A 9,752-nucleotide genomic window follows, 5' to 3' on the forward strand; every position below is an offset into this window, starting at 1 on the left:
CTGAAATATCCTGCGCTTCCGAAACACAGATGGCGGCAGCGTCAGCCAGTAGTGCCGCCTTCGGGTAGCCTTCGCCACAAAACTCAATCCCTACGATGGGAGTAACGGTGGTTGTGCGCGATTCCTTGTTTTCTCAATCAACCACCGTGTCAGAGGGGACGTCTAGTTTGTACGAGGTGCTCAGCTAAAAGGCCAAAGCGCTGTTTCCAGCACTATTCAACCACAAGTGCAGCCCCGAACGGCATTTCGCAAAACCTGACGAGAGCGCCGCGCCACAAGATCCAGCAGCCGTGCGGGTAAGCCCAACCTACCTTTCGCCGGCCGTCGTCTTAGTTTATCTGCGGAATCTCAAGCACAATTGCTACGGTCCTTTGAAAAAATTCAGAGCAATTCGGCGCAGCAGCTAGTCGGCCCATGATCCGTGGGGCCTTGAATTAACTGAATCCGCGTCAGTTTGTCGCGCCTGAACCGCGACTAATTGCGATGGACAATCTGTATGACATACGGCGATTTCTGCTCGCGGAATTCAGAAGATAAAAAAAAGAAACAATTCCACTAAGTTCTATATTACGCAGCCGTAATATTGGCTGCAAATATTCTGTAGATTACAGAACGAACCTCCGAAGATAGATCATTGTTTTGGTGACAAATATTCCAGAGATGCCTCGGAAAACTTATCAACTTGTCATCGCATTAATTAATCCGAATCTGTACGGGAAGAACGGATTAATAGCACTGCGGCTGCGGGCTACGGCTGCGTGTCCATATATGAAGTAGCAGCCCAAAAAAATGCTGGCATTGTTCTTTTTCCTCTTGCGGATTTAGGTGGAGGAATGAATGTATATATTTTCGTTTGCTGCAGGTCGTTGGCGCGTGCGTCACATGTGTCTCAGCTTCACGCTTTCCTAAGATAATTCGCACGTTTCCTGAGCACGGTAGTACAGTTTTTCTGCTGTTTTCACTCATGCTGCCTGACGGGACCGTCTTCCTAGCACTTAACCCACAAAAACTAGAACAAAAATCAAACTGAGGCGTGATCTTGATGTTTACTACTAATGTGTACACGTGTGTGTGTGAGGAGAGGAAGAGAGCGGCTCGTTTGCACAACATGACGCAAGTGTGTTTGTAAGGCAACATTACTCTGTCGTCGCGTGTATATCTTATATATATATATATATATATATATATATATATATATATATATAAGATAATTGATAAGCAAGCAGCAGAAGAAAAACAGCCACATGCCGCCAGTGGGATCCGAATCCGCGACCTCCGAATTTCGCGTCCGGTGCTCCACCAACTGGCCTATGCCGACGGCTGTCCGATATTCTGCTTTCGGGGTTATTTATGAGTAGTGTAACCGAACCTTGAGAGCGATCTTTAAGCAATAAATTAATTACACTATAAATATACAATCAATTAACACCTCAATTTGGTCAAAAAACATCCCCTATTTTCCTTGGCATCGGTGTACACCCCGCGGATGTCCAAACTTGGTCACGGACGTTCGGATCTGAACCGGATGTCCGCCGGTTATTTAGGATCCAATGGGTATCGCAGTTTTGATTGATTGGTTGATTCATTCATTCGGGAACTTTAAGGCCCACGAATTGGAAGAAAATTTTATTTATGGAGCACTCGAGTTACTCATCCACCTATATATATATATAATGCGCCCAACGTTATACGCTAAATTCGCTCTCGTTAATATATATATATATATATATATATATATATATATATATATATATATATATATATATATATATATATATATATATATATATATATATATATATATATATATATATTAACGAGAGCGAATTAAGTGTATAACGTTGGGCGCATAATAGACACATGTAAGAGAGCGAAATTAAGGAAGCTGGATGAGTAACTCGAATAGAATCAATCAAAACTGCGGTGTTCCTGCAGTCAGAGTTGTGTCAAGTTTTTTTGTTTGGTCTGTTTAGAAAGTTCATGCCGAGATTACGGAAAAAGCTCGGTCTTAAAAAAACTACCTGAATAACAAATTTTGTTGTTCATCCGATGCGTCCAGGCATTCCTTGATGTCGCTGAGAGGCCCCGGACATTAGCCGGTAGCCTTGGGATAGGTGCCTGCATGCGACGGCCGGTTTTCTGACGATTAGGCCTCACGCAGGGATGGCACTTCCAAGCCGGGTCCTCTGGCGCTTCTGCCAGTCTCAGCATTTGGCGCAGTGAAGAGGGGGTTGCCGTGAACACGCGGAAACTCCCTTTTTAGTCCCTAGTCAAGGTTGCCCAGTTGGGAAGTCGCAAAGGGCAACGTACGCCACCCTGTACGTTACCCTCGGAAGAATTGCCCCCCGTTTGCACCTGTCCCCACGCCTCACGTCACGTGGACCACAAGGAGACTTGGCTAGCTTGGCCAAACATTCGTACGGTCCTCACACAGTCAGTCAGTTTTGCAGTCATATTGATCAAAAAAGGTTCGTCGCATAGCTTCCGCTTGCTGCCTATGAACGCACCAGGACTCCCATGCACTGCGCATGATAATGAAGAATGATATTACTAATTAAGGAAAGAGTGGTGGACTCCGGTGAGCCTTTTCCACTTCTGTGATCATCAGAACCGTGCCGTGCGACAAGCGAAGCCTCCATTCATCGAAAGGAGGCCACCGTAGCAGGGATTCCATCCTGCGACATCATCAGCAGCCGGATGCCATATATCCTTGTCTGGCAGTGAGACCAACCCAATGGCCATTGGACGTCCCATGAACGAATGAATGAATGAACTGAACCATCACCGATGCGAGAGTCGCGTCCCAGTGAGTACTAAAACTACTCCCAACGTCCTGCTGACGTTTACGGCGTATATGGGACGTCCAAGAGAGTTTTAGCATTCATTGGGACGCGACTCGCGCATCGGTGATCCGTTATACGGCCGCTTGGTGACACTATACCCTATTCTTCTTGCATCTCTGGGATTTCCTGAACCATGTGCGAGTTCACACAAGCACACAAGCCGCTGGCTTTTCTCGTAATAGAACTATAGTAATGCTTTCGCATTAAAATTGACATTCGGGACATTTTAATTTATAAATCTTCACTGAAATGAAAAAGGTATTTTTTGCGGCTGCTACCCTATAAGAACCTCCCAATAAACTTTGGAACTCCCTCGGACGTCCTGTGGACGTCGTAAACGTCCGCATAACGTCCAAAAAAGTTTCAGTGCTCATCGGGCTGTTTGTATTTTGTTAGAAATTTGATAACATAATTTCTTTAAAGGGAAACAAGAAATTGTTTGTACATGTTTCCAACAGGGCGACTTTTAACCTCTTAACGTTGAGGGAAGAATAAACTTTTTGGTTTGACGTCAGAGGAGAAGCTTCTTGCATATTAAATGACCATGATGCTGCTCTTCCCATACTCAAGCGATATTTCCATATGTTACATCAAGTAAAATATACAGCAATATTGCAAGCGGGTTTAGAATAATGCGCACTTAAGTTTGTCTGCAATGTCTACACTAGAATACGGTCTGTTACGGGACTGAGAAAACTAGCCCGGATCGTTACTCTGAATTAAAGAGTAAAATTTAGTACCGACTGTACAATTAGCAAACACATTACACTAGATGTTGCCTTTCACTCAGCAGCAAAACGTACAGACTCCATTAAACTGCAGAACCGATTGCTTGAAGTATTGTAATATAGATGGTAAGCTGGCCCGACATAGTGGCGTACCACGGTTATAGCTTTTACGTAAGATAAGAGCAAGTGGTGATAAGCAGATTATAGTATTCTGAATTCTTCAACATGACGACGATAATGAAGCCGGTGACTGAGGGCGTACCAAGCAGCCTCGGAGGAAGCCGCTACGTCCCCATCGCTCATTTCATGATGCATTGTGAGATGATTACGTAGCGAGCTGTTAAGTGCATCCTTCTCATCATCCTCAATAGCGAAATACCACTCGCCCTCACAAGTGCACATCTTACTCGTGGGTAACCCCGTGGATTTTTTCCTTCATAATTCACTGCTAAGCAATAATAAGAGGAACAGCCAATAGGGAACCTGCGCTGCCAAGGTGGCACTGCAATTGTTCCATTCGGTGACTCAAAACTTCTTTTGTCAGCCGCTTGGGCCGCTGCAAACGCGAGAACACATTCTGCGCGATTAGATGATACCCGAGCTTAGCTGACAGCATTCATTGCCTAGCTTCTCTCGGCGTAGCCCAGATAGCTGACGCATGGCACGTGCGCCTTCGACAGAGCGCGGAGGCTCACGCCAATAATCGCCTGAAGGTGGCGCGGAACAGTACTAAGAGTACTGCCCAAAACTGCCTGCTCTTCTCGCTAGGCAGTGTGTTATGGCGGTGCAATCGGCACCGCAAACTTCAGCGCAAGTTCCCCGTAGCCGATCTTGTAAAGGCTGCGAATATCGTGAGTGGCATAGAGTGCCTAGTCCGGCCGCAGTTTCGATCTTGGTACGCGGCCGGTTCGAAAGCGCCTCCGTCACTGCGTGACCACTAACGATAACGTTGCCACGGGAATTCGCCACACGGTGACTGCGGCGCCTTTGTGAAAATGTAAAGGGACGAGCTGTCTACGCGGAAGCAAGCCGCGACAATCGACATAGCGACTAACAGGACGGAAATAAAAACATAAATAAATAAAAAATAACCAGTGAAACTGCGCCAGCATAAAATGGGCCCCTCACCGAAGGTGGTCGAAAGGCACTGCTGCAATAGTAACGCGCCACGCGTAGTGGGAAAGTAATCAGGCCGAGCTGACAGGGACACCGGAAGCGTTTTATCCCAGAGTAGCCCGTGTGTGTTGGGTGCAAATAAAGGACACCCGAACGTGACGTGTGAACCGACCGATTCCACGTCGTGTGTCCGTGAAAGCCAGGTGCTTGCCAAGCTCGCGACTGTTGTTTCAACATTTGGCAGCGCGCCGAAAAAGCTGTTTTTCGATAGTGCGGGGCAAACTAAAAGGAATTAAAAATAATGTCCCTGCCCGTGCCATCAAGTATAACGGGCTTAAAGCGGCTCTGAAACACCTTTCGAGGAGAGCACATCAACTCGGTCAATCACTGCATTAATTTTGTTGTCATGAAAACCTGAGCCAAATAATGCACTCCTAAACGCAACAGAGAATCCTCAATCTGGCGCGAAACTAGGCTAGCCCTTTCCGGCGACATTTAATGCTCGCACTCCCCTCCGTCGCTCGCACCTGCGTATACAGATTTCTATTGGAGAGATTCTTTCAGACGTCAGGCAGCTACCATGGCCGCAGCCGATAAGCCGCGTAGCTTTGGCGGGTCAGGAAGCTCCGCCCCCGGAGGTGGGGCCGGCGGAGGAGCGCCGACCTTCCACCTTTCCAGCGTGCAAGAAGTGGCTGGAGGAAAGGGAAAGGCGCGGAGACGCTTAAATTGAAATTTTGACTGCAGATAACTCAGCTTCTACAAAGGTAATCAGAAAAGTCTTGCTGGACAGTATTTGTGAAGCGGCGACTTTAACACCCCAAGCATACCGCAACTTCATTAGAGCCCCTTTAAATAGTGATACAGTTTATAAAGCTGGCGTTGCAGTCACAATCGAAGATCGCGCAAGCTTTCTTGACCAAACACTTTGAGAATCCGAATGAGCTGTAAGAAGCCCACATGGTTGAAATTTATCCGCAGCGATTCTTTCCCATTGAGTCTTCCCGCCCATTAACCCCTCCTTCACTGCGTGGTTCGGGAATCCATTCCGCAAGCCAAGCCGTCTGAAACCCGTTCCCTTTGCAATTTTTTTTTCTTTCCACGCACGCCGAACCTGGGTGACGACGCGCTCTCCGATGTTTATGTCGTAAACCCAAGCTAAGCCATGCTGCGTGAAACGGGGGAAAGCAGATGAAAAAAAAGAGAGCTGGTTTATTGGTTTATTAGGGTTTAACATCCCACAGCGACTCAGGCTATGAGGGACGCCGTAGTGAAGGGCTCCGGAAATTTCGACCACCTGAGGTTCTTCAACGTGCACTGACATCGCACAGTACACGGGCCTCTAGAATTTCGCCTCGATAGAAATTCGACCGCTGCGGCCGGGATCGCGCCCGCGTCTTTCGGGTCAGCAGCCGAGTGCCGTAGCCACTGAGCCACCGCTGCGGCTAGCTTTAGATACGTTACATGCGGACGATAAACGAAGCATACCGAGGATTACGTCCTGCAACTCCATCATCCCTCCGCGAACACCTCTTATTTTTTCGTGTTAGCCCTTGCGTAACTGCAAATTACTAAACGACTAAACCAACCGGCCAAACTCCATTTGTTGAGTTGGAGAAGCTTACGTTTACATTAGGCCAATTTCCATTACACCAATTGCAGGGTCGGTCGATATGGGTGCGGACGTGTTTGGAAGGCTACAGTTCTACTTATGCGTGCGTTCATTTTCTCGCACCCACGCCTAAATGAATGAGTTTTTTTTGCTACGGGAAGTTCATGCGATCAACCAACGTGGTAAGGTACGGTACGGTGGGTAAGGTACGGTACGGTACGGTACGGCAAGGTACAGTACAGTACGGCACAGTACGGTATGGATGACACGCGTATGGCATCAGGGATTATTGAACTTTTTACTTACTTGGAGGAATGACTTCGAGTTTGTTTTGTTGTTTATTTATTTATTCGATGTTTTAATTACTGCGATTTTTTAAGGCGCAAGGGCATCTGGGCCTAAAGAGCGCCATGACACAAGGTGCTTTGATTTGCTCAAGGTGAAGCTGTGTCCGAAACATCCACCTGCCGGGGCGGTGGTGCATCGCCCAGCCGCTGCACCACCGCGCCAGGAGTGCATGCATGAGGACTCCCAGCGATCTATGAATGTACAGAATGACAATGTGCATATATGGGTTCTAAGCCTGTTAAGATATCGCGTCGTACTCTTAGGCCGAGCTTTAGAGTCCCCTCCGGTTTTTTCCCCCGGTGTGACATTTAATGCTCTCGTTTTAAAAAGCAACAGACCAAATACAAATGATAGACAACACTAAAACGGAACAATCAATAGCCGAACCTCATTACAAAAAAAAAGGATGCCCCAGGAAGAGCAAGAATTAAGTACGAAAGAAGGCGGCAAAATGCAAAAAGAATACAACAAATACTATGGAAGTTCCCACGAAGCGTGACACCTGTTCATCTTCGTAGCGCCACGATTTATTCCAGGTATTGTATTGGAACAGAGCGTCTTTGGCGACTGTTTTTGTTACCTTCTCTTTCTGGATGCGTGATGATTGAACGTCTGCGTCCCGAAGCGACTACTGCACACATCGCAGCATCGATCGCCAGAAAAGTGGCCAGTATACGCACGGTACTATTTGTCCCACACTCCCCGCAGTATCTCGGCGAAAACACGATGCTCGGCGCCCGAGACCAAAGTCGTGGGTTCGATCCCGGCTGAAGCAACGGCTGCATTTCGATGGAGGCGAAATGCGAAAGTTCTTGCGCACTGAGGTTTTGGTGCTTGTGATCTGGTTCGTTACCGTGCCCATTGATTATGGGTCACCGGTGATCCACATGTACAACATTCTTGGACACAAATTTTCGATATAGAAATACTGTAAAATATTGTTATTTATTTATTATTTATTCAATTTTTACCCCGCTCAGCTCGAAGGCGCTACAGCCGGGGGGGTTAGATTGATGAAAAAAAAAAAACACATCCTCATTCATACAGCACACTTGCAGACCTGAAAGGCGATTCCATTCACTGATAGAACGTGCAAAAAATGAATTTGCGGCGCTCGACTACTGATCCGGAGTTCCCGGGTTCGAACCCGACCGCGGCGGCTGCGTTTTTATGGAGGCAAAACGCTAAGGCGCCCGTGTGCTCTGCGATGTCAGTGCACGTTAAAGATCCCCAGGTGGTCGAAATTATTCCGGAGCCCTCCACTACGGTACCTAATTCTTTCTTTCTTCTTTCACTCCCTCTCTTATCCCTTCCCTTACGGCGCGGTTCAGGTGTCCAACGATATATGAGACAGATACTGCGCCATTTCCTTTCCCCAAAAAACGAATTCTTATTATTAATTATTATACATATTAGTTCTGGTACGGTATTTCAAAATCTTAAAGCAGTGATCAATACGAGAAGAGACATAATGGGACCTCTGTAAATATTTTTCCTTTTGAATGCCAGTTTTATCATGAAATATTTCATACAGCGCAATTTTCTTCTGCGAGCAGAAAGACTTTCCCATTCTAATTCGTTTTGCGTGTCGGTACAGCTATCACCTCTGGAGTATCGACGTAGGACGAACCTTGCAGCCCTGTTTTGGATATTTTCAAGCTTATTGCTCAGTGTTGTTTGCCATGGGTCCCACTCCGCACATGCGTATTCGAGCATGGGTCGAACGTATGTTACAAAAGCAGTTGATTTTAGGTGGGGCGGCGCGTGACCCAGATTTCGTTCTAAAAAGTTTAGGTTCTTTGTAGCCTTCGCAACCACCGTGTCAATATGAGTATTCCAATAGCAATAGGCCGAGAATGTCACGCCCAAATACTTGTACTATAATTTTTGCGTCAGTGTATTGTTGTTGATGATGTGCTGAGATGTTAACTTCGTTTTTTTTTTTGCGTGTGAAGGTAACATGAACACACCTTTTGGCGTTTAGCTTCATTTTACATCTAGAGCACTTTTCAAGAACACATGATAAATCAGTTTGTAACTGGGCAATATCACATTCATTCCTAATTCTTCTGTATAAAACACAAGCATCGTCAAACAGCCGTATATTAAAACCGATTCCCGAACAGATGTCATTTATGTAAACTAAAAACAGAAGTGGCCCCAGAACTGATCCCCGTGGGACACCCGATGAGAGAGAGAGAGAGATAAAGAGGAGGAGGGAGAGGCAGGGATGTTAACCAGAAAGGAGTTCCGATTGGCTACCCTGCACTGGGGAAGAGGGATTACGGGACTAAAAGGAGGAAGAGAGAAGGGAAAAAAGGCATAACACACACACGCACAACGCTGTCACAATTTGTCACTCAATCCAGTCGCTCTCAAATAGGCAAAGAGCGCCTTGTATGCCTTGAGGGCAGTCGACTGCTGTGGCCACGGACCGAGCATCTTTTGCTCTGTTAATGGGCGAGGATCGAGGCGGTCCAGGGCACAACACACTGTATGTCTTGCACTCGCAAATGCAGGGCACTCACAGAGAAGATGAGCGATGGTCTCCTCGCAACCACAGCTCTCACAGGCAGGACTGTCGGCCATCCCCATTCGGAAAGCATAGTAATTGGTAAATGCAACACCGATCCATAAACGGCATAACAGTGTTGCGTCGCGACGTTCTAAGTTACGTGGAAGACGAAGGCGCAGTTCAGGGTCCAGTGCCTTGAGGCGGAGGTTGCAAAACTCTCCCGTGTTCCACGCTGAAAGTGTGAGCTCCAGCGCCAAAGGGCGAAGCCCACACTCAGCGTCAGGTCTCGATATTGGGAACCTCACTGGAAGTCCGTCGTTGTGAGCAGAACGCGCAGCCGCATCGGCCTGGTGATTACCGTTAATACCACAGTGTCCTGGCAGCCATTGAAAAATGATGTCATGACCTTTGGAAACGGTGCCGTGGTACAGTATACGGATCTCAGCAACAAGTTGCTCCTGCGACCCGCGGTGTAGCGCAGCTTGCAGGGCTTGAAGGGCTGCTTTAGAGTCGGTGAAAACCGTCCAGTCATGTGGAGGTTCTTGACTGATGAACTCTACCGCAGCCCGTAAGGCTGCGAGTTCCGCACCAGT

At 47.2% G+C, this 9,752-nt stretch overlaps 1 protein-coding gene across 1 annotated transcript in view; it reads left to right on the plus strand.

The window, feature by feature from the left end:
- Positions 1 to 25: 25 nt before the first annotated feature.
- Positions 26 to 9,752, plus strand: part of LOC144100366 (uncharacterized) — a 60,560-nt gene continuing 50,833 nt past the window's right edge. Inside the window, exon 1 of the mRNA XM_077633339.1 lies at positions 26 to 296. The gene's annotated coding sequence lies outside the window, so the exon portion shown is untranslated. The remainder of the gene's footprint in view (positions 297 to 9,752) is intronic.

Source organism: Amblyomma americanum, chromosome 8 (assembly GCF_052857255.1).
Source record: "Amblyomma americanum isolate KBUSLIRL-KWMA chromosome 8, ASM5285725v1, whole genome shotgun sequence".
NCBI lineage: Eukaryota > Metazoa > Arthropoda > Arachnida > Ixodida > Ixodidae > Amblyomma > Amblyomma americanum.